Raw genomic sequence first — 26512 nt, forward strand, 5'->3', positions numbered from 1 at the left:
ACTATTGGGGAGGGTGGGCTTTAAAAGCCAGGTTGAGGAGTTTGCATTTTATCTTGGGGAAAATAGAAAGCTATTGAATATTTAGTACATTTATGCTCTTATTTATCCTCTATTTATGCAAGGTGTTGGTTACATGATCAGATCAGTATTTTAGATAAATCAATTTGACAGCTATGTCAAGAGAAATTGCATATAGGGAGACAAATTGAGAGGACATTTGAAAACAAAACAAAACACTGTTAGATGATAGGGGACTGAATTTGGGTAGAGCCTAAATGGTTGAAGAGGAGGTACCTGTGAGAGATGTTATTGGATGTAGAATCAATGAGAATCACCAACTGAACAACTATGAAGATTGAGGGGAAGAAAAATATCTAGAATATCTTTGAAACTCTAATCCTGAGTGACTAGAAAATGTCATTAGTTGAAAAGAAAACTTTAAAGTTGGAATTTCATAATTGAAGCAAACTATGTATTGATGATTAGTCAAGGAAGTTAAGAGGAATATGAGTATAGTAAGCAAAAGGACAGATCACAAAGGATCTTAATACTTCTTTTATTGTCATTTTCTCTTTAGTTTTAATCATTATTTTGTGGAAAATTTAGAATGTATCTGTTATATAAAGATGCTAATAATCTGAAGGTCAATATTATGGAAATAAAATACATGATAAAAATGTGGAATATTGGTAAATAGAGTCAGGGTACTATCTAATGTGAAAATAAAAATGTTGTAGACTGAACAGTTTTCTATCAACGTGAATAAATTTAATGAATCACTGTAAAGCTACCAGTAGTCACAACACTGAATTTCTTTGTGTGTGTGTAATATTCTAAAATTTCACTGTTACCATATTCATCAGTAATGGTTCAGTATGAAAGTTTTCATTTGTTAGCTATTCATTAAAGCTACACACAACATATCAATCCTGAGTTATCCACATAGGATCTAATTAAAGGGAAAGAAATATTATTTTTTACAATGCAGTTGATTATGAGTCACTATTATATTCTGTTTAAAACATCCTTCTTTTAGGATGAAATCAACTGAGGCTGATGTACAGTGTACTGAACATAATCATTGATCATTTTTATCTCAGTCTCATATTGCACATTTTCATTTTATTGTGCTAAATGCTTCTTACAGTAACTATCATATTAAATCAGAGCTTTAACATTATGATTCATAACTACTGTGAAACCTGGCATTAGTAAATCAAGACACTAAATTGGAAGTTTAAAGTTAAGATTTATAAACTAACATACTAAATCATAACGTTAAAATTCAGGATTCATTAATAAGGACTTTTCTATACAGGGCTTGTAAATCAAAGAAATCTACCTGATGGCTTAAAGTTAATGTGTATGAATCAGAAATCTGAACATTCATATGAATAAATCAAGAAAAAGGCATTATATTTTGTTAGTTTCCTTAAAAAAACCTATATTATGCAAAAGACAGTAAATTCTAAAAGATATATCTCAGAACCTACCTTGAAAGCTATTCCTGAAGTTCTGACTTATGTTTAATGGAAATCTGGGCTTCTTTCACCTAAGTCTATTTCACCTTGCATGTTTTATAAGAGGCAATACAACGAAAAGTCAACATGTGCTTTCTTAAAAACTTTCATTCACTTATAAGCAATTATCATTGTTCTTTAGTTTTCTCTTAACATACATTATATAGTCTTAGAAGAGATTGGAATTTTAGAAATTGTCTCATATGTCTTCCTTAATTTACCAATAATTACACTGAGCTCCAGAAAGTTTAAATTACTTGTCCAAGGTCACAAATGGACTAGGAATACCATTTAGGTTTTGCTAATAATAATATTCCCACCAATAACAAAAACATCAGTGCAGATGGCATTTATAATATATTTGCAATTTGTTATGTTTATTAACTCAACTGAGGCATTAAAATATGCCTAAGTGAAATACTACATACAAAAAAACATTCAAACCTAAAATTATATTATAAATATTACTCCAATTTTTAATTAAACTAAAATTCAAAAATTCAGGAAAACTATGTTATTTTCCTTGACCATATAGCTGATAGTTATGTGACCACAAAATTTTATTATTAAATGGGTTCTTTAATTCTAAAAAAAAAAAAGAAAGAAAGAAAGAAAGAAAGTTTTATTTATTTGCTTTTGGTTTCTTTCAAACAGTTTATAATTTATAACTCTGATCATTTTTGCCCATATCTTCCTAGTAACATTGGTAAATCAAGGATCAATACCCCAACAAAGTTGTGAATCATGTAAAAGATAGTGGAGAGATCTCTCTCAGTTAAATGTCATTTATTCTGCATACATATTATCCTTTAGTACAACAATGATTGTTTGTGCAGCTATTATTCTTTTCCTTTAAGTCCTAGAGAATATAACAAATCATTCTGTCAAGCATACTTAAAAGAGTACTTTTGTTCTGTCCCCTTTTGATTTTTTTTTTTTTTGATGGTGACTAGGTGGTATCAGAGAACTAACAGCCTGTTTAAAAAATCCATTCTCTCAATTTTGTGTTGCCTGAGAAACTGCCTTCAGGCACAGATTTTATGTGTAGATCCAAGAGCCCACCTCCCCCCCCTTTTTATTTTATAAGACATTTGTCTAGTCAAACTAGTCTGGGACTATTGTTCATCAGGTTCTATCATCCCACTCTATGTTCTGTATTTCTTGGAAAAAACAAAGGACATAAACTTCTTTATCTCTCTTAAACCTATGGACAAAACGCTGAACCAGAAAGAACTATACTCAGCACATGAAAAGACAAGTTGGAGAAGGCATAAGAACACAATGCCCCCAGTTACAATTCCCATATGAGTCTTTATTATTCAATAACAGCATGAATTCTTCACTATGTCTATACTTATTGCTACACTGAAAAAGTTCACCAATAACCATTGTGAGAGTTCTACCATGAGAGAGGATTAACATGACTTTGCTATTGAATCCCTAGAATATCTATTAAGGAGTTATCTCTATTTTCAGCTGAGCCATATGTTGTTATTTTTTACCTAACTTGGTTACTAGTCACATTTCTTATCTTTTACCTTTTCCTAGATAGCTGATATTTTGAATATAAGTCTAGTACTTTACATTTATCATTTCTATTATTTCATCTCAGCCAATGTGTGGTTCATTATTTCTACTCATCATGATCATCTTGCTTTCTGCATCATTTATTTAATTAAAAACTAATGAGTGAAATAGCATACCACTGGAGAATAGCATACCTTCATTCATTAATACTATTTGGGTATTTCCACTATATACTCTTTACTTACACACCAAAACAAAGCATATAATGTCAATTATTTTTCATCTAGTTAAACCATTATCATAAAAGTATTTTTCAAAAGGAATTGATGAAATACAAATTTATGACATCTCTGGCATTTGCCCAATCTTCTTTTCCAATAACTGTTTAAAAAAAGAAAATTAGGGTAGTTTAGCATGATCTGTTCTTAGTTATCTATGCTAATTCATATTGATTTTTGTTTAACATACTAAGGAATCAGATAGTGATTTTTCAAAATGTATTCTTGAGTTTTATAGAAAATAAGTGTAAAAGCAGTCTATTGTTTACAAAACCTTCATTCTTCCCTTTTCAGAAATTGGGACATTTTGTCCATCACTGCTTGTACAATATCTGTCATTTTTCACAACTTTTCAGAAATCACAAACACATCTTTTTTTTCTGGTTTTATTTTATTTTATTTTTTGATGAGTATCTTTTTTTTTAATTATAATAATTTTTTATTGAAAGAACCCATGCCATGGTAATTTTTTACAACATTATCCCTTGCACTCACTTCTGTTCCGATTTTTCCCCTCTCTCCCTCTGCCCCCTCCCCTAGATGGCAAGTAGTCCTATATATGTTAAATATGTCGCAGTATATCCTAGATACAATATATGTTTGCAGAACTGAACAGTTCTCTTGTTGCACAGGGAGAATTGGATCCAGAAGGTAAAAATAACCTTGGAAGAAAAACAAAAATGCAAATAGTTCACATTCGTTCCCCAGTGTTCTTTCTTTGGGTGTAGCTGCTTCTGTCCATCATTTATCAATTGAAACTCAGTTAGGTCTCTTTGTCAAAGAAATCCACTTCCATCAGAATACATCCTCATACAATATCGTTGTTGAAGTGTATAATGATCTCCTGGTTCTGCTCATTTCATTTAGCATCAGTTCATGTAAGTCTCTCCAAGAATCTCTGTATTCATCCTGCTGGTCATTTCTTACAAAACAATACTATTCCATAACATTCATATACCACAATTTACCCAGCCATTGTCCAATTGATGGGCATCCATTCAATTTCCAGTGTATTCCTTGTTTATTAAAAAAATCATTTATTTCATTGCCATAGCAGTTACCAAGGGCTGCTGGAGAGAAACATGAGTATGAATTTTTATAAGATGATCAGTAAATTTCTGATAGGGAGACTTAGTGCACACAGTTTATTCCTAAAGATCTGAGGTTTAATAGTGATATGTTTTGAAGATGATATCTAAAGCAGATTTAGAAAGGTTGCTCAGAGAGACAGTACAATAGCCTTTTGCTGAAATGTAGAAGTCATCAATTCCAGCCATCACAATGATCTTCTTGGGAACAAGAACTGAGACAATGCTAGTACTGCCAACAGCAGAGATAAAGGCATCAGCATTGATCCACAATGACCACTGATATTGCAGGGCAATATAAGAGGCTTGCCAGTCTTCTTCCCCCACTAACTGCATCTCACAGGAATGATAGATAGTATGGCCAAAATGATGGTACCATGAAAGCTGTAGCCACTTCCGTGGAGCACTTGATACCCAGGGCAACGTGGCCATTGTAGTCACCAATGGCCTTGAATTTGGTATGTTCGTTGTCCAGCTCTAGTTTGGTTTTGCAAAGAAATAATCTTCAAAACCTCATCTTTCAATGAAGTTCCCAGGAAAAAAAATATGATCTCAGACTTCTTGACAGGAAGGGGAAAAAAATAAATCTCTTCCATAGACTTTATCTGCATGTCCTTGAAGAACTGGCCCAGCTTAGTGACAGGAAGCTACTCCTTGTCTTCAGCTTTTTCTCCCAGAGACACCTTGGACAAGATCCTGACCTTGACCTAAGTCCACACAGCTAAAGCTATTGTGGAAGCCATTCTGGCTTCTGACTGATGTCGCTTTGCTCCTCCTGCATCATTATCACCCACCATTTGGCTTTCATTAAAAGTAGAAGTCCTTTTAATGACTCCAAACTTCTGTCTAAAACCAAGGCTTATTTTTAATATTTTCTATACGTATTGTGTGCCTATGATCATGAACCACTAATGATCCCTGAAAAACTGAAACTGTTGATCAGCCAAAAGGAAATGGAAAAGCACACAGTTAAACTGCATGGATCTTTAAAGACATAACAATAATTGATCATGCAATTTCTGTCAAATAATTCTCCTGAAAATTGTTACAATAAAATCATAAAATGGTGATATGTAATGTAGAATGTCAATGCTTTCAAATTTTGTTTTATTTTTGCCTATTGCATGTACTGTATGTAATCATTTACTTTAAAAGTACAATTAAAGATAAACTATCAGAAAAATGAAGTCTCCAAAGATATTTTATTATCTCCCATATTAAACTGATTGAGGATGCTAACAAAATACAGATTTAGTTACCATGTGCAGTATAGTATAACTGTGCTCATCTTGCCAGGTAGTTTTACAGTACTATATAACAGGGAATGCAGGCTTTTTAGGTATTGCCAAAAATGATTTCAGTACCAATAATTTCACTCTCAATGAAAGTCTTTATTAAAGGAAATGAAAAAATGGCATGAAAATAGCATATAGAATGCCCAATTTGCAAATATGTGTTAACAATAGTCACATAGCTCTGAGAAATCTGATTATCTTTCAAATAGCCAAACTACTTGACATAGCATGCTGTTTATTACATGAGGTATTTTCTCTGTTATCTTTCATGGCTGAGGGCAGATAATAAATATGTTCTTTCATTTATATTAAGAGGATCATTCAAGCACATAAAAGCTGATGACCTAAGTTTAATCTGATTTAACAGTTCTTAATATTACAAACAAGGAAGTTCTCATTTTAACTGAGCAAAAACACATACACAGAAACACAAAGATTCAAAATCAGGGTCATAAACACTTTAAAAAATATCAGAAACAAAACCAAAAATTGTTGACAGTTTAAAAAACAATGAATATAAAAACATTGTTACATGTGAAAGTAGGAATTTGTCTTGCAGAGTTTTTTCAAGCATATATTAGATTTAACAGAATAGCAACAAAAGTCTTGCTTAACTGTTGCTCTTTCTGTATACTTATATTTTCTTATACACTTAAGTGTATTTTTTATTTTACTAACACTTTTTTATTCCTTTTCTTCTTCTTCTTCTTCTTCTTCTTCTTCTTCTTCTTCTTCTTCTTCTTCTTCTTCTTTTTCTTTTATTTATTTATTTATTTATTTATTTATTTATTTATTTATTTATTTATTTATTTGGTGTTACTATCACCGTCCACCCCTCCCTTTCCACTCCATTTTATTCCAAACCAATAAGCATTGCTAAAGAAAACATCAATAACAACACATTCACTATGTTTGCCAATTTATTTATGTTTTTGTCCTTCTATTTCAATCACTCCCTACAAAGAGGAAGTTTGATTTATTATCAGTTTTCTGAAATTGCTGAAGTGAACAGAGCTTTGGAAACTTTTACAATTATTTTTCCTAACATTATCATGGTCCTCAATTAGATTGGTCTTTCTTGAGAGGGTAGAATCAAGATGATGAGTAAGGCAGGAACTTATTGAATCATCACAGGTTTTCCTTCAAATCACTTTAAAATAATGCCTCAAAAGCAACTTCTGGAATAGAAGAACCAACAAAAGGATGGGAAGAACAATATTCCTGTCCAACAAAACTTAGGTCAATAAGAAAGTGCTATTTTACTGAGGTTAGATTTGAGTACAATACTGAACAGGAGTTCCAAACCAAAAGCAAGCATGCACCAGCAAGCCAGCAACAAGAATTGTTGTCCTGGCAGGAACTAGCAGCAAGGATCCATGCCAGAAGAAAGTTACCAGTAAAGCCCCAAGCCCAATCTCCTCAAGCCCCAGTACAAACCAGCAGCAAGATATATTGATCCAATGAAAGCCAGAAGCTGATACTGCTGCCCCAGCACATCAACAAAGGCCTTGGACGGTGACCAAAACAACAATAGCAGCTCTCAGAACTCTCAGCCCATAGATGGAACGGAGTTGGAAAACTGGTCAGAGGATCACAGGAGATATTTGCTAGGAGTGTGTGTGGGAATATTTCATTGACCAAATGGGGGCTTAATCACTAAAGTGAGTCATAATACCAAGATTAAGAGGAACATTAGTACTCCAGAGAGTATAGCTGCAAGGGAACAGAAATTCTGGTCACATGATTAGGATGGAAAATAGTGCTTGTGACTACTAATAGACTGGGGTACAGATCATAAGAAGGGTGAGCAACTTCTCTCAAAATTATAGGGTTTAGAAAGAGCCAAAATTCCCTATATTAGTTCTAAAAATCCTGGCATTGGATTCATGCTCCCTTCACCCAAACCTCAGAACCCAACTTCTACATAAAATTCAATGTCACAAAATAAACTGGAAAAATGAAAGAGAGAAAAAAAAAAGGAACCTAACATAGAAATTTTCAGTGATGATGGGGAAGATCAAAACACAAACTGAAGATCAAAACACAAACTGAAAATGGTTAAACAATAGTCACATATGAATCCTCACAGAAAAATGTGTACTGGTGTTAGGAAGAACTGAAAAAAACATTTACAAAAACAAATAAAAGAGATAGAGGAAAAATTGTGAAAATAAATGAGAGAATGTAAAGATTTAAGTTTGGGGATAAGAATATCTTATTTGGTAAAAACTGTTGTGAAGACATGAAAATATGTTGGCAAAAATTAAGTTCAAACTAATACTTTACACTATGGATTAAAATAAAGTCAAAATGGATATCTGACTTAAGTATAAAGATTTTTTTTTTAAAAAAGTAATTATACCATTTTACTCAGCAATACCATTATCAGATCTATTTCCCAAGCTAATTAAGGAAAAAGGAAAAGAAAAATATGGCCCAAAATCTTTATATCAAATCTCTTTGTGATGGTAAAGAACTGGAAATTGAGGGAATGTCCATCAACTGTGGAATGGCTAAACAAGTTGTGATTTTGATTGAATATTACTATGTGATAAAAATATATAAGCACATATAAATGTGCTTGTTGGTTTTAGGGGAAAACAGACTTGAATGAAATAATGAATAGTGAAATGAGTAGAAGCAAGAAAATATTGTTTATAATAACAATGATGTTTAAATGATAACTGTGAGCAACTAAGGTTTAAATATTATACTCAAATCAATAACAAAAGACCTATAACAGAAAATTCTACCCTTCTTCAGAGAAAGAACTGATAAAGACAACAATGTATAATATAATTTTGTTTATGTATGTGTGTGTAATAATATTAATAAAAGAAAGTTCAGAAGGTAGCACAGAAAATTAGGGTAGCTTTGAAAACAACATATCTATTATGCAGTTGTCTTTTTAAGTAAATTGAAATGAAGTTTCTTAGTTTCTATGAAATCTACTTTTTGAGTTTGTGTACATGAAAATATGTTTATTTTTTATCTTTTTTTGTATTTAAGTTTAAAATAAATTAAAAATGAAAAAATTAAATGAAAAAAATTAAAAATGAATAAAAAATTTTAAAAAAATAAACTGAATTAAAAAAGACAGACACAAAAGGAAATTTAAAATAGAAATAATTCAAAAGAATAATAAAAAATTAATAGCTTGCTGAATTAATCACAAAAAATTTCACTGAAAAAAGAACTTCTAAAAACTAGAATTATCCAAATGAAAAAGGAGATACAAAAAGTTCACTGAAGAAAATAATTCCTTAAAAAATAGAATTAGACAAGAAAGCTAATAATTCCATAAGACATAAAAAAACAATGAAACAAAAACAATCAGAAATTAGAATCCATAAAAATAAATAAGACTTATTAAGCTACCTAACAATTATAATTAAAAAAAACTGGATATCATATTTAGGAAATTATCATAGGAAATTGCCTTAATGCCCTAGAACAAGAAGATAAAATAGGAAGTGAAAGAATCTATGAATCACCTCTTTAAAGAGATCCAAAAAAATGAATATTCCCAGGAATATTATAGCCAAATTCCAGAGTTCCCAAATCAAGAACATACTACAGTAAAATAGAAGACTTTCAGGCATTTTTGTTGAAAATATCAGTGCTGAACAGAAATTTTGACTTTCATATACAAGATTCAAGAGAAGCAAAAACAAATATATAAATACAAAACAAACAACCAGTCTTTCTTGTTGACAAAAACTTCTAGGAAAATGATTTGTGAAAACTAGGAAGAGAGTAGCATCTCACATTGAATACCAAAATTAGTTCAAAATAGACACACAATTTAGACATAAAGGCTAATAAATGGATAAATTCTAGGAGTTTGAAATAGTTTATCTGTCACATCTATGAAAATGGAAAAAAATCATGAATAAAAAAAGAGAGTATTATAATATATAAATTTAATTATATTATTTTTCTAAAAATATTATACAAACAGAGGGGGCAGAGCCAAGATGACAGAGAAGGCACATGTGGCTTTTTAAGCTTCTCTCACACCCTCATTACTAATTACTAAATTCAGCCTCAAAAATAGTGCTTGGCTGGTAAAATTCATGAATATTGGAAGTACAACAACTTACCAGTCGAAGATAATCTGGAAGATCGCCAGAAAAAAAATTGTCCTGAGATGTAGGAGCAGACCAGCACAAGCAAGGATAGAACCAGAGACTAGCAACCAGAGCAGGACAAGGGGTGGTCTCAGTGGCTGGAAAATTTAGAAGGAGGACTCTACCACAGCTTGGCTGCTCTGCTTTGGTTTCTGCTGTAGACCAGCAGAAAAATTAAAGCCAAAGGTAGAGAGTACTCTAAGAAACAACAAAATCTATACCCACCCAAAACTGGAAGTAAGTGACTCAGCACAGATCACAGACCACAGCACAGCTGTGCTGCCTCCTTCTGCAGCATGAGACTTTCACCCGGGGCAGTCACAAATATGCATGGGGGGGGGCACACCCTGGGGCAGCCTCTAATCTGCACAGTGGGGGGGTTCAGCTTGGGGTAATAGAACTTCCAAAGTGTGACTATGCTCCCCAGGGCAAAGACACTTCCAGTGCTGTGTGGGGCTATTCCCGGGGCAACTGCTAATACCCACAGCAGGCTTTTGCCTGGAGTAGTGACACTTTCCCTGCTTATCCTCTAACCCCAGGGCAGTCACTAATCCCCATAGCAGGACTATTTGAATTCCCCAGCTCAGCCTGTGCTACCCAGGCCTGAGTCACTTCTGGTACAGAACTTTTCACAGAGCTCTTAGGCAGCTCAGCCACTCTTTGCAGCTTGTTGGCAGGATAGCTACTATCTATATACCTATCCCTGCTTTGCAGAGGAAGCTGGTAATCTCCTTGCCTTGAAGGCAGACCCTAAAGACTTAAAAAAAATGAGTAAGAAGGCCAAGCAAACAGAAACCATTGAAAGCTTCTATACAGAAAGAGAACAGGGTTTTGACGCAGAGGAGACTAATATCAGACAGTCTCCAGATAAAAACCCAAAGGGGGATGTACCCTGGTCACCATCATACAAGGCTTTCCTAGAAGAAACTATAAAATATCTTAAAAGAGACGTGGAAGAAAAATGGGGAAAGGAAATAGAAGCTATGCAAGAGAGTAACAACTTCCTGAAATGTGAATTGGAAAAAGAAAAGAACTCCCAGGAAGTGCAGGGAAACAGAATTTGTGAATTGGAAAAGGTAAAGAACTCCCAGGAAAGTAGGATATGTGAATTGGAAAAAATAAAGGACTCCCAAGAAAGGATTTGTGTTAGAAAAAAAAGGGGAGATAAAAAGAGTGAAACTACATCCCACAAAAAGGCAAAGAAAACCTATCATACTTGAGGGGATTTAGAAAGTGGAGGAACATTGTGTGAAACTTACCTTCATCAGAGTTGGCTCAAAAAGAAAATAATTGACATATTTGGTTTACAGAGAAACTTTTCTAGAGTCATTAAAAAGTGGAAAAGGAACAAGGAAAAGGAAAAGAGTAATAAGGGAAGGGTACAAGAAAGGAGAAGGGATTCAAAGGGGTTGGGAGTGATCCTAAAGAGGGAGAGCTACGTGACACGAGTGGTGCCCATAAGTTTAATACAGGGAAAGGAGGTAAAGGGGGGGGAGAGCAAGGAAAAGAAAAGCATAATATGGGGATAAGATGGCAGGATATACATAATTAATAATTTTAGCCATAAATGTGAATGGGATGAACTCTACCATACAGTGGAGGCAGATAGAAGACTAGATCAACAGTTAGAACCCTACAATATGTTGTTTACAGGAAACACACTTAAAGCAGGAAGATACATACAGGGTAAAGGTAAACAGCTGGAGCAGAATCTATTACGCTTCAGGAGAAGTAAAAATCGCAGGGTTAGCCATCCTTATCTCAGATCAAGAAAAAGCAAAACTTGATCTAACTAAAAGAGACAAGGATGGAAACTATATCTTGCTAAAGGGTAGCATAGACAATGAAGCAATATCAATAGTAAACATAAATGTACCAAGTGGTATAGCATCTAATTTCCTAAAGGAAAAGTTAAGAGAGTTGCAAGAAGAAATAGACACCAAAACTATAATACTGGGAAATCACAACCTTACACTCTCAGAATTAGATAAATCAAACCACAAAGCAAATAAGAAAGAAATTCAAGAAATAAAGAGAATATTATAAAAAAAAATAGGTGTGATAGCTCTTTGGAGAAAACTGAATGGTGACAAAGGAGTATACTTTCTTCTCAGTAGTTTATGGAACCTATACAAAAATTGATCATATATTAGAACATAAAGATTAAATAAAAATTAAATGTAGCAAGGCAGAAATAATAAATGTTACCTTTTCAGATCATTATGCAATAAAAAAACACATTAAACAAAAAGTAATTGGAAACTAAATAATCTCATCTTAAAGAATGATTGGGTGAAACAGCAAATTATAGACACAATTAATAATTTCACTCAAGATAATTTCATACCAAAACTTGTGGGATGCAGCCAAAGAAGTAATAAGGGGAAATTTTATATCTTTAAAGACTTACTTGAATAAAATAGAGAAAGAGAACATTAATGAATTGGGCTTGCAACTTAAAAAGCTAGAAAAAGACCAAATTAACCCCCCCCCCAATCAAATACTAAACTTGAAATTCCATTGAAAGTAAAAAAAAAAAAAAAAAAACTATTCAATAAATAAATAAAACTAAGAGTTGGATTTTATGAAAAAAATCAATACAATACATAAATCTTTTGTAAATTTGATTAGAAAAAGGAAAGAGGAAAATCAAATTGTTAGTCTTAAAAATGAAAAGGCAGAACTTTCCTCCAATGAAAAGCAAATTAGAGCAATAATTAAGAGTTACTTTGCCCAACTCTATGCCAATAAATTTGATAACGTACGTGAAATGGATGACTACCTTCAAAAATATAGGCTTCTCAGATTAACAGAGGAGGAAGTAAAGTGCTTAAATAGTCCCATTTCAGAAAAAGAAAGAGAACAAGCTATTAATCAACTCCAAAAAAAAATCTCCAAGACCAGATGGATTTACATGTGAATTCTAACAAACATTTAAAGAACAATTACCCCAGTGCTATATAAACTATCTGAAAAAAAAAAAAGGGAATAAAGGAGTCCTATTGAATTCCTTTTATGATACAAACATGGTACTGATACCTAAAACAGGTAGGTTGAAAACAGAGAAAGAAAATTATAGACCAATCTCCCTAATAAATATTGATGCTATAATCTTAAATAAGATATTAGCAAAAATATTACAAAAAATCATGCCCATGACAATACACCATGATCAAGTAGGATTTATGCCAGGAATGCAGGGCTGGTTCAATATTAGGAAAACTATTAGTATAATTGACCATATCAATAAACAAATTGACAAAAACCATATGATCCTCTCAATAGATGCAGAAAAAGCATTTGATAAAATCCAATATCCATTCCTATTAAAAAAAAAAAAACACTTGGGAGTATAGGAATAAATGGACTTTTCCTTAAAATAATCAATAGTATCTATTTAAAAACATCAGTAAGATCATATGTAATGGGGATAAACTAGAGCCATTCCCAATAAGATCAGGAGTGAAACAAGGTTGCCCACTATCACCGCTACTAGTCGATATTGTATTAGAAATTCTATATTTGGCAATAACAGTGAGAAAGAGATTAAAGGAATTAGAGTATGTAATGAGGAAACCAAATTATCACAATTTGCTGATGATATGATGGTATACTTAGAGAACCCCAGAGATTCCACTAAAAAGTTATTAGAAATAATCCATACTTTTAGCATAGTTGCAGGATACAAAATATACACAATAAGTCATCAGCATTCTTATATATCACTAACAATATCCAAGAGTTAGAATTACAAAGAGAAATTCCATTTAAAGTAACTACTAATAGTATAAACTATTTAAGAATCTATTTTCCAAGGGAAAATCAGGAAGTATATGAGCAAAACCACAAAACACTTACCACACAAGTAAAGTCAGATCTAACCAATTGGAAAAATATTAAATACTCTGGGGAAAATATAATAAAGTTGATAATACTACCTACACTAATCAATTTATTTAGTGCTATACCAATCAAGCTCCAAAAAAAACTATTTAAATGACCTAGAAAATATAACAAAGTTCATATGGAAAAAAAAAACAAAAAGTTCAAGGGAATTAATGAAAAAAGAAATCACATGAAGGTGGCCTAGCTATACCAGATTTAAAATTATATTACAAAGCAGCAGTTACCAAAACCATTTGGTATTGGCTAAGAAATAGACCAGTTGATCAATGGAATAAATTAGGTTCAAAGGACAAAACAGTCAATAACTTTAATAATCTAGTGTTTGACAAGCCCAAAGACCCCAGCTTTTTGGATAAGAACTCACTGTTTTACAAAAACTGCTGGGAAAATTGAAAATTCGTATGGCAGAAATTAGGCATTGACCCACACTTAACATCGTACACCAAGATAAGGTCAAAATTGGTTCATGACCTAGGCATACAGAATGATATTATGAATAAATTAGAAAAATATAGAATAGTTTACCTCTCAAACCTGTGGAAGGGGAAGGAATTTATGACCAAAGAAGAACTAGAGATCGTTATTGATCACATAATAGAAAATTTTGTTTAAATCGAATTGAAAGGTTTTTGCACAAATAAAACTAATGCAGACAAGATTCAGAGGGAAGCAATAAACTGGGAAAACATTTTTACAATCAAAGGTTCTGATAAAGACCTCATTTCCAAAACAGAGAAAATTGACTCTAATTTATAAGAAATCAAGCCATTCTCCAATTGATAAATAGTCAAAGGATATGAACAGACAATTCTCAGATGAAAAAATTGAAACTATTTCTAGCCATATGAAAAGATCTTCCAAGTCATTATTAATCAGAGAAATGCAAATTAAGACAACTCTACTAAAAAGTTATTAGAAATAATCCACAATTTTAGCAAAGTTGCAGGTACAAAATAAACCCATATAAATCATCAGCATTCTTATATATCACCAACAAAATCCAACAGTCAGAGTTACAAAAAGAAATTCCATTTAAAGTAACTACTGATAGCATAAAATACTTAGGAATCTATCTGCCAAGTGAAAATCAGAAACTTTATGAGCAAAACTACAAAACACTTTTCACATAAATTAAGTCTGATATAAGCAATTGGAAAAATATTAAATTAAAATTTCTCTTTTGATCTCTTACTGCTAGACTTTTTTAATAATAAAGAAATGCTGATGGTTTCTCTGGGTTCATTTTATATCCTGAAACTTTGCTAAAGCTGTTAATTGTTTCAGGTAGGTTTGTGGATGAGCCTCTAGAATTCTCTAAGTATACCATGGTATCATCTGCCAAAAGTGTTAGTTTTATCTCCTCATTGCTTATTCTAATTCCTTTAATTTCTTTTTCTTTCATTATTGCTAAAACAACAATACTGAAAAATAGTGGTAATAATGGGAATTCTTGTTTCAGCATGATCTTTTTGGGAATGTATATAGGTTCTCTCCATTACAAATAATGCTTGCTGATAGTTATAGAGAGATGTTGTTTATAATTTATGTCAAACTCCTTTTGTTCATATACTCTCTAATATTTTTAATTGGAATGGTCGCTATACTTTTTCTAAAGCTTTTTCTGCATCTATTGGGATTATTATATTATTTGTTAATTTTCTTATTGATATGGTAATTGATGGTAATAGTTTTCCTGATATTGAACCAGCTCTGCATTCTGTATATATCTCACTTGGTTAGAATTTTTGGCATAGTGATGAATTGGAATCTCTTTGCTAATATTTTATTTAAAATTTTTGCACCAATATTCATTATGGTCTGCAATTTTCTCTCTTTTTTGACTTTTTCTTGTTTAAGTATCAATATCACATTTTTATTATAGAAGGAATATGACATGCTGCCTTCTTTATTTTTTCCAAACAGTTCATATAATATTGGAAATAAGTGCTCTTAAACATTTGGTAAAATTTACTGGTAACTCCATCTGGCCTTGGAAATTTTTTTCTTAAATAATTCATTAATTGCTTGCTCTATTTTTTTTTCTAAAATGGACTATTTAAGTAATTTATTTGCTCTTCTGTTTAGCTGGACAATTTATATTTTTTGTAAATATTCAAGCATTTCATTTAGATTGTAAGATTTGTTGGCATAGAGTTTGGAAAAAATAGCTCCTAATTATTGCTTTGATTTCTTTTTCATTGGTGATAACTTTACTCTTTTCATTTTTGATGCTGGTAATTATTTTTCTTTTCTTTTTTCTAATCAAATTAACCAAAGATTATCTATTTTGTTCAATTTTTTCATAAAACCAAACCTGTTTTGTTAAATAGTTTAATAATTTTCTTATAAGTTTCTAATTTGCTATTTCATTGGGGTTTTTAATTTGTTCTTTTTTAACATTTTTTTAAATTGCTTATCCAATTCATTGATCTTCTCTTTCTCTTTAATTGATATAATTATTTAGAGACGTAAAATTCCCTTTAAGAACTACTTTGGCTTCATTCCGTAGGTTGTGGTATTTTGTTTCATTATTATCACTCTCTGGATGAAATTATTGATTGTTTTTATGATTTTTTGTTTGACACATTCATTCTTATTTATTTAATTTTGAATTGGTTTCTACTCTAGCTTTTCCTGGCTCTTTATTGAATGTAATTTGTTTTGCATTATGATCTGAGAAAGAAACATTTCATATGTCTGCCTTTCTGCACTTAATTGTAAGGTTTATTATTTTTTTGTTATGCTCTAAAACATGGTCAATTTTTGTATAAGTATCATGTACTGTTGAGAAACAAAAAGGTATTCCTCTCTATACTTATTCAAATTTCCCTAGATATCTATGCTACCATGTTTCCCCAACAATAAGACCTATCCTGAAAATAAGCCCTCCCCTTATTGTGTAAGATTCCTCTAAAATAAGCCCTCCCCCCAAAATAAGCCCTATTGAGATTGCTATTGTAGTGAAGGTGATCCCCTGCGCTACACGCTACATTATGGTACCCTCTGTATGCACCCTCCTCCCCCTCTCCCCTTGTGAAATGCACGCCACACCCCAAGCTGCATCCAATCAGAGCTGCAGCAGTGAGTGTGTCATCCTGTTCTTTCTTTCTTTCTTTTTTTTTTTAAATAACTTTTTATTGATAGAACCCATACCAGGGTAATTTTTACAGCATTATCCCTTGCATTCACTTCTGTTCCAATTTTTCCCCTACCTCCCTCCACCCCCTCCCCCAGATGACAAGTAATCCTTTACATGTTGAATAGGTTACAGTATATCTTGGATACAATATACATGTGCAGAACTGAACAGTTCTCTTGTTGCACAGGGAGAATTGAATTCAGAAGGTATAAATAATCCGGGAAGAAAAACAAAAATGCAAGCAGTTTATATTCATCTCCCAGTATTCTTTCTTTGGGTGTAGTTGCTTCTGTCTATCTTTGATCAATCGAAACTGAATTAGCTCTCTTTATCTTAAAAGAGGGAAAGGGACCCACATATGCAAAAATGTTTGTGGCAGCCCATTTTGTAGTGGCTAGAAACTGGAAACTGAATGGTTGCCCTTTAATTGGAGAATGGCTGAATAAATTATGATATATGAATGTTATGGAATATTATAGTTCTGTAAGAGAGGACCAGCAGAATGATTTTAGAAAGGCCTGGAGAAACTTACGTGAACTGATGCTAAGTGAAATGAGCAGATCCAGGAGATCATCATATACAACAACAGAATTAGGCAATGATCAATTTTGATAGACATGACTCTCTTCAACAATGAGATGATTCAAACTAATTCCAATTGTTCAGTGATAAAGAAACCCATCTACAACCAGATTAATGACAGCAGAAACTGAATGAGGTTCAGAATATAACATTTTCACTCTGTTGTTGTTTGCTTGCATTTATTTTTGCTTCTCTTTTTTTTCTTTCTTTTTTTACTAGATTGATATGATTTTTCTTCTGCAACATGATAATTTAAAAATGTGTATGCATTAATTGGATTTAATGTATATTTCTGCCATGTTTAACATATATTGGACTACTTGCCATCTAGGGGAGCATGTGGGGAAGGAAGGGGAAAATTGGAACACAAGGTTTTGCAAGGGCTAATGTTGAAGAATAGTCCATGTGTGTGCTTTGAAAAATAAAAAGCTTAAAAAAAAAAAAAAAGAATCGCAAAGTTTGGGCCAGGTAGGTGGAACAGTGGTTAGACAGAGCACCAGCCCTGAAGTTAGGAATACCTGAGTTCAAATCTGAACTCAGATACTTAACATTTCCAATCTATGTGACTCTGGGCAAGTCACTTAACCCCAATTGCCTCAGCAAAAATAAAATTAAAAAATTTAATTAATTGATTGATTAAAAGGTTCATCTTTCTCAAGAAATATTTTTCCTTGTTTAAACTAAGTGAAGAATTTTTTCCCTCCTGTTTTTTTTTTCTTTGCATCTCTTCAGTCTTATATTTGAAGATTCAAGTTTCTGCGTAGTTCCAGTCTTTACATCAGGAATTATTGATAGCCCATTTTTCATGAAATATCCATCTTTTGGGGGACTTCTGGCAAAGTTGGTGGAGAGGAGGCACACAGCTGTGTAAGCTCCACGTTTTTCTCTCAGAATCCATTTTATTACAAGTCTCTGAAGTAATGCTTGACTGAAAAAAAACCCCACAAATAGTTACCAAGAGAAGACATCCTTGAGATTTGTAGGAAAGGTCTGTTTTTCCTCAGGGGGGGGGGGGTGTTTAGATCGGGTGCAGGCTGAGGGCAGCAGCAGCAAGAGCATGGAGGCAGCTCACAGCCAAGCAGACCAGAGTGGGGTGGGGTGTGATCCCAGCCATCTCTGTAGGGGAAGCTTTACTACAGGATCGGATACCAGTAGCCCAGCAGAGTAGCTAAAAACACCGGGGGGGGGGTGTGAAGAATACAACCCCAAACAGCTGGAGTCTCTCAGGACCTGGCCACCCCTCCCCCACAGTGTCTCAGCACACTCTTGGAGTCTCAGAACGGAGGCGCAGCACAGTGCTGCTAGTACCTCGCTGCTGCCCCCTCAGTCTGTAGAGGAAGCTTGGTAACACCACCCAGCCCCTCCCCGAAAAAAGCAGACTCCATTTAGGGGTTTTTCCTTTTTTTTTTCTTTTTGCTAGTTTGTCTTTGATTCTTCTCTGACAACATGAGCAAAAAATTGAAAAGGACCTTAACCCTTGAGAGCTTCTATATGGATAGAGAACAGACTCTAAACCCTGAGGAGACTAAAAACAGACTGTATCCAGGTGACTCCCCAAAGGAGGGGATCATCTGTTCCTCAGCACAGATGAATCTCATAGAAGAAATTAAAAAGGCTCTCACAAGAGAGCTAGAAGAAAAATGGGAAAAGGAGAGGGAGACTTGGCAAGAGAGTCTGGAGAAGTCATCCCACTCATTTAAAGACAGAGTGAACAAAGAAATCAAATCATTGAAAAATAGGATTAGTGAACTGGAAACAGAAAATAGCTCTCTAAAAAACAAAATTGGTGAAATGGAAAAAAAAATTCCATGGAACAAAAGAACTCAATTGGACAATTAGAAAAAGATATTTAAAAAGTGAGTGAAGAAAATACTTCATTGAAAATCAGAATTGAACAAATGGAATTGAATGACTCAAGAAGACAAGAAGAATCAGTCACGAAAATCCAAAAAAAATCAAACAATGGAAAAGAATGTGAAATACCTTCTGGGGAAAACAACAGACCTGGAAAACCAATCCAGGAGAGACAATCTGAGAATCATTGGACTCCCAGAAAAGTATGATGAAAAAAAGAGCATGGACACTATTTTCCAGGAAATTATCAATAAGAACTGCGCAGAAGTCATAGAAACAGAGGGTAAAATAGATATTGAAAGAATTCATCGATCACCTACTGAAAGGGATCCTAAAATCAAAACACCAAGAAACATAGTGGCCAAGTACCAGAACCCTTAGACAAAGGAAAAATACTGCAAGTGGCTAGAAAAACCCAATTCAAGTATCAAGGAGCCACAATAAGGATCACCCAGGATCTAGCAGCATCCACATTAAAGGATCGAAGGGCCTGGAATATGATATTCTGAAAGGCTAAGGAACTTGGTATGCAACCAAAAATAACTTACCCAGCTAGAATGAGCATCTTTTTCCAGGGAAGAACATGAACATTCAATGAAGTAAGCGAATTTCACCTATTTTTGATGAAAAAGCCAGAACTTAACAAAAAGTTTGATCTACAAATATAGAACTCAAGAGAAATCTAAAAAGGTAAAGATTAATCTTGGGAACTATATTTCTGATATAAAGAGGTATAAAGAATACATGTATACCTTGTTCAAAAAGTAGATGTGGAAAGAACATTGTAGCAGAAAAAGGGTAAAGTGGGAGTACTACATCTCATGAAGAGGCAAAGGAAACCTATTATATTTGAGAGAAAGAATGGAGGGGGATGAATATAGTGGGTATCTTACTGCCTTCAGAATTGTCTTTAAGAGAAAAAAAATAGACATATTCAATTTATGGTGAAACTTCTCCCACATCATTGAAAAGTGAGAAGGGAAAAGTGAAAAAGGAAGGAATAAGCTAAGTGGAAGGGAATACAGAAACTGGGATGTAAAGGGATAAGATAAGGGGAGGAACTCTAAGGCAGGGGTAGAGATATTTAAAAGGAAGGGCTGTGAGAAGCAGTGGTGCTCCCAAGCTTAATACTGGGAAGGGAGGTAAGGGGGGAAGAAGGGAGAAAAGCATAAACAGGGGCTAACAAGATGGCAAATAATACAGAATTGGTTATTTTAACCATAAATGTGAATGGGATAAACTCCCCTATAAAGAGGAAGCCATTAGCTGAATGGATTAAAAGCCAGAATCCTACAATATGTTGTTTACAGGAAACACACCTGAAGCGGGGAGATACATGCAGGTTAAAGGTAAAAGGTTGGAGCAAAATCTACTATGCTTCAGGTGAAGTCAAAAAAGCAGGGGTAGCCATCTTGATCTCAGATCAAGCTAAAGTAAAAACTGATCTAATTAAAAGAGATAAGGAAGGGCACTATATCTTGCTAAAGGGTAGCATGGATAATGAAGCAATATCAATATTAAACATGTATGCACCAAGTGGTATAGCATCTAAATTCTTAAAAGAGAAATTAAGAGAGCTGCGAGAAGAAATAGACAGCAAAACTATAATAGTGGGAGATCTCAACCTTGCACTCTCAGAATTAGATAAATCAAACCACAAAATAAATAAGAAAGAAGTCAAAGAGGTAAATAGAATACTAGAAAAGTTAGATATGATAGGTCTCTGGAGAAAATGTAATGGAGACAGAAAGGAATACACTTTCTTTTCAGCAGTTCATGTAACCTATACAAAAATTGACCATATATTAGGACATAAAAACCTCAAACTCAAATGCAGTAAGGCAGAAATAGTAAATGCATCCTTTTCAGACCACGATGCAATGAAAATTACATTCAATAAAAGTTGAATGGGGGGAAAGTAGACCAAAAAATAATTGGAAACTAAATAATCTCATACTAAAGAATGATTGGGTGAAACAGCAAATCATAGACATAATTAGTAACTTCACCCAAGAAAACAATAATAATAAGACATCATACCAAAATGTATGGGATGCAGCCAAAGCAATAATAAGGGGAAATTTCATATCTCTAGAGACATATTTGTATAAAATAGACAAAGAAAAGGTCAATGAATTGGGCTTGCAACTTAAAATGCTAGAAAAGGAACAAATTAAAAACCCCCAGTGAAACACTAAACTTGAAATTCTAAAAATAAAAGGAAAGATCAATAAAACTGAAAGTAAAAAAAAAAAAGAACTATTGAATTAATTAATAAAACTAAGAGTTGATTCTATGAAAAAACCTACAAAATAGACAAACCCTTAGTAAATCTGATTAAAAAAAGAAAGAGGAAAATCAAATTGTTAATCTTAAAAATGAAAAGGGAGAATTTGCCACTAACAAAGAGGAAATTAGAGCAATAATTAGGAGTTACTTTACCCAACTTTATGCCAATAAATTCAGCAACTTAAATGAAATAGAAGAATACCTCCAAAAATATAGCTTGCCCAAACTAACAGAGGAAGAAGTAAATATCCTAAACAGTCTCACCTCAGAAAAAGAAATAGAACAAACTATCAACCAACTCCTTAAGAAAAAATCCCCAGGACCTGATGGATTTACATGTGAATTCTATCAAACATTTAAAGAACAATTAGCCCCAATGCTAAATAAACTATTTGAAAAAATAGGGATTGAAGGAGTCCTACCAAACTCCTTTTATGACACAGACATGGTACTGATACCTAAACCAGGTAGGTTGAAAACAGAGAAAGAAAATTATAGACCAATCTCCCTAATGAATATTGATGCTAAAATCTTAAATAAAATATTAGCAAAAAGATTACAGAAAATCGTCACCAGGATAATACACTATAGCCAAGTAGGATTTATACCAGGAATGCAGGGCTGGTTCAATATTAGGAAAACTATTAGCATAATTGACTATATCAATAACCAAACAAACAAAAACCATATGATCATCTCAATAGATGCAGAAAAAGTATTTGATAAAATCCAACATCCATTCCTAATAAAAACACTTGAGAGCATAGGAATAAATGGACTTTTCCTTAAAATAGTCACGAGCATATATTTAAACCCATCAGTAAGCATCATATGCAATGGAGAAAAACTGAAACCTTTCCCAGTAAGATCTGGAGTGAAGCAAGGTTGCCAACTATCACCATTATTATTCAATATTGTATTAGAAACACTAGCCTCTGCAATAAGAGTTGAGAAAGAGATTAAAGAATTAGAGTAGGCAACGAGAAAACCAAACTATAACTCTTTGTGGATGATATGATGGTATACCTAGAGAGCTCCAGAGATTCTACTAAAAAGCTATTAGAAATAATTCATAATTTTAGCAAAGTAGCAGGATACAAAATAAATCCCCATAAATCCTCAGCATTTTGATACATCATCAACAAAATTTAATAGCAAGAGATACAAAGAGAAATTCCATTCAAAATAACTGTTGATAGCATAAAATATTTGGGAATCTACCTACCAAAGGAAAATCGGGAATTATTTGAGCAAAATTACCAAAAAAAATTCCACACAAATAAAGTCAGAGTTAAATAATTGGAAAAATATTAAGTGCTCTTGGATAGGCTGAGCGAATATGATAAAGATGACAATACTCCCTAAACTAATCTATTTATTTAGTGCTATACTAATCAGACTTCCAAGAAAATATTTTAATGATCTAGAAAGAAATAACAACAAAATTCATATGGAATAATAAAAAGTCGAGAATCTCAAGGGAATTAATAAAAAAAAATCAAATGAAGGTAGCCTAGCTGTACCTGATCTAAAATTATATTATAAAGCAGCAGTCACCAAAACCATTTGGTATTGGCTAAGAAATAGATAGTTGATCAGTGGAAAAGGTTAGGTTCACAAGACAGAATAGTCAACTATAGCAATCTAGTGTTTGACGAACCCAAAGATGCTAACTTTTGGGATAAGAATTCATTATTTGATAAAAACTGTTGGGATAACTGGAAATTAGTATGCCAGAAATTAGGCATGGACCTACACTTAACACCATATACCAAGATAAGATCAAAATGGGTCCATGACCGAGGCATAAAGAACGAGATTATAAATAAATTAGAGGAACATAGGATAGTTTATCTCTCAGACTTGTGGAGGAGAAAGAAATTTGTGACCAAAGATGAAACTAGAGACCATTACTGATCACAAAATAGAAAATTTTGATTACATTAAATTAAAAAGCCTTTGTACAACCAAAGTAATGCAAACAAGATTAGAAGGGAAGCAACAAACTGGGAAAACATCTTCACAGTTAAAGGTTCTGATTTCCAAAATATATAGAGAACTGACTCAAATTTATAAGAAATCAAGCCATTCTCCAATTGATAAATGGTCAAAGGATATGAACAGACAATTTTCAGATGATGAAATTGAAACTATTACCACTCATATGAAAGAGTGTTCCAAATCACTATTGATCAGAGAAATGCAAATTAAGACAACTCTGAGATACCACTACAAACCTTCCAGATTGGCTAAGATGACAGGAAAAAATAATGATGAATGTTGGGGGGGATGTGGGAAAACTGGGACACAGATGCATTGTTGGTGGAGTTGTGAACGAATCCAACCATTCTGGAGAGCAATCTGGAATTATGCCCAAAAAGTTATCAAACTGTGCATACCCTTTGATCCAGCAGTGCTACTACTGGGCTTATACCCCAAAGAGATACTAAAGAAGGGAAAGGGACCTGTATGTGTCAAAATGTTTGTGGCAGCCATATTTGTAGTGGCTAGAAACTGGAAATTGAATGGATGCCCATCAATTGGAGAATGGCTGGGTAAATTGTGGTATATGAATGTTATGGATTATTATTGTTCTATAAGAAATGACCAGCAGGATGAATACAGAGAGGCTTGGAGAGACTTACATGAACTGATGCTAAGTGAAATGAACAGAACTAGGAGATCACTTTATACTTCGACAAAGATATTGTATGAGGATGTATTCTGATGGAAGTGGATTTCTTTGACAAAGAGACCTAACTCTGTCCCAATTGATAAATGATGGACAGAAGCAGCTACACCCAAAGAAAGAATACTGGGAAATGAATGTAAACTATTTGCATTTTTGTTTTTCTTCCCAGGTTATTTTTACCTTCTGAATCCAATTCTCCCTGTGCAAAAAGAGAACTGTTCGGTTCTGCAAACATATATTGTATCTAGGATATACAGCAACATATCTAACATTTATAGAACTGTTTGCCATCTAGGGGAGGAGGTGGAGGGAGGGAGGGGAAAAACGCGAACAGAAGCAAGTGCAAGGAATAATGTTGTAAAAAAAATTACCCTGGCATGGATTCTGTCAATATAAAATTATTATAAACTAAAATAAAATATATTAAAAAAAGGAAATGAAAAAAAAATGAAATATCCATCTTTCCTCTGAAATTTTATGCTGTTTTTCTGTATAGTTTGATTTCAATCCAAGTTCCTTCATTTTTTGGGATATAACATTCTTAGCCCTTTAGTTCTTAAATATAGAAGTTGCTAAGTCCTGTGTAATGGTGACTGTAGTTCCATGATATTTGAATTGTTTCTTTCTGGCTTAAAGAAAGTATTTTCTCCATGGCTTGATAATTCTGGAATTTTGATTATAGTATTCCTGATAGTTTTCATTTTGACATATCTTTCAGGGGATGATCAGTAGATTCTTTCAATGATTATTTTGCCCTCTGGTTCTAGAATATCATTGTAGTTTTCCTTGTTTATAAGGACATTTTGGAAACTAATTGAATGGCCTACTTATCATAAAAACCTTATTCTCAAAGTTTAAATTATGTTTTTAAATTAAATAACCCTGAATTAGTTGCATTCTTTTTCTCACTTTAGAGCTCCCCCTACATATATGGTAAAATGATAGTGCTAATTGACAATGCTATGAGATTTCAACAACAGAAATGTACAAGAGCATTCTTTTTAATCTGGGGCATGAACTTTTTTTTAAACTCTTTTTTTTAAAAAGAGAAAACATTTTGATATGATTGATTTATTTGATAATACTTTATATTTTCCTTTATTGTTATCACTATTCCTATTATTATTATTATTATTAAAATTTTAAAATATGATTCTGAGAATAGGTCCCTAAATTTTATTATATTGATTGGCAAAAGGCATCATAGAATAAAATAACACTAGATTCAACATTCCCCATCTTTAGTATTCTTTCTATTAAAAGCTGTCTCAGAGTTTTAAGTACAACTGGCAATACAAATTTAAATCAACAAGAATTTATGAAGTGCTTACTGTATATAAAATACTATCCATGTGTTGGGAATACAAAGACAAAACTAGAACTGTACTGTAACCAAATAGGTGCCAGTTGAGTATATTTGTTTATGTATGTGTGTGTTCATATATACCTATATTTAATTATTTAAATATTTATGCAAAATCACTATTATATTTTACTAATAAAGGAAAATATAGGAAAAATGCTTTTTTGACAAATAACAGTATTTCATAGTGTTTTTAGTTTTATTTTTGTAAAATCCTCCCCTAAAAAACACTGATTATTAGTAATGATTTTTAAAAAAATGTATTGAATATTTTTGCATCATGTACTTTCTTCTTTCTAAATAATCCTCACTCTTACAGAAACTCTTTTAAAACAAAATAAAAAAACCCAAAATGGACAATAGTCTGATATCATTTGCAACAGTCTACTTTCTGGGTATAACATTTTTATTTTAAGAAGAAGCATGTTCTTCTTATTTCTTTGACCATACTTAAAATTTTGCAAAAAAAAAAAAAAAAGTTTTTTTTTTTTTTATTAAAAGGACATCAAAATATTTCTCACAGATTTGTCAGCACAAAAGTTATAAAAACAATTGCCTTAATATGCAGATGCATGAATTGACAAAGCAAAGAAATTGGGACTAACGGTACTTAAAATGCAGTAACAAATAAATGAATTGATGGATTCCAAAGTAACAAAGAGAGAGGATTCAAAATTTGATTGCTCTTTTATAGAATGGAATACATTCAACATAATAAATGAAGAAAATAGTGCTGAATTCTGTAATTTATTAGGAGAAAGATAAGGGGATAACAATTTATACATCTATTTTTGTCATGCTAGCTATATGACCTTATTCAAGTTCCTTTAGCTCCACAGTTCTCAGTTT

The 26512-nt window shown here is 32.8% G+C and overlaps 1 pseudogene; it reads right to left on the reverse strand.

The window, feature by feature from the left end:
- Window positions 1-4362: 4362 nt before the first annotated feature.
- Window positions 4363-26512, reverse strand: part of LOC127557169 (40S ribosomal protein S2-like) — a 39968-nt pseudogene continuing 17818 nt past the window's right edge.

Source organism: Antechinus flavipes, chromosome 3, assembly GCF_016432865.1.
Source record: "Antechinus flavipes isolate AdamAnt ecotype Samford, QLD, Australia chromosome 3, AdamAnt_v2, whole genome shotgun sequence".
Classification (NCBI taxonomy): Eukaryota; Metazoa; Chordata; class Mammalia; order Dasyuromorphia; family Dasyuridae; genus Antechinus; species Antechinus flavipes.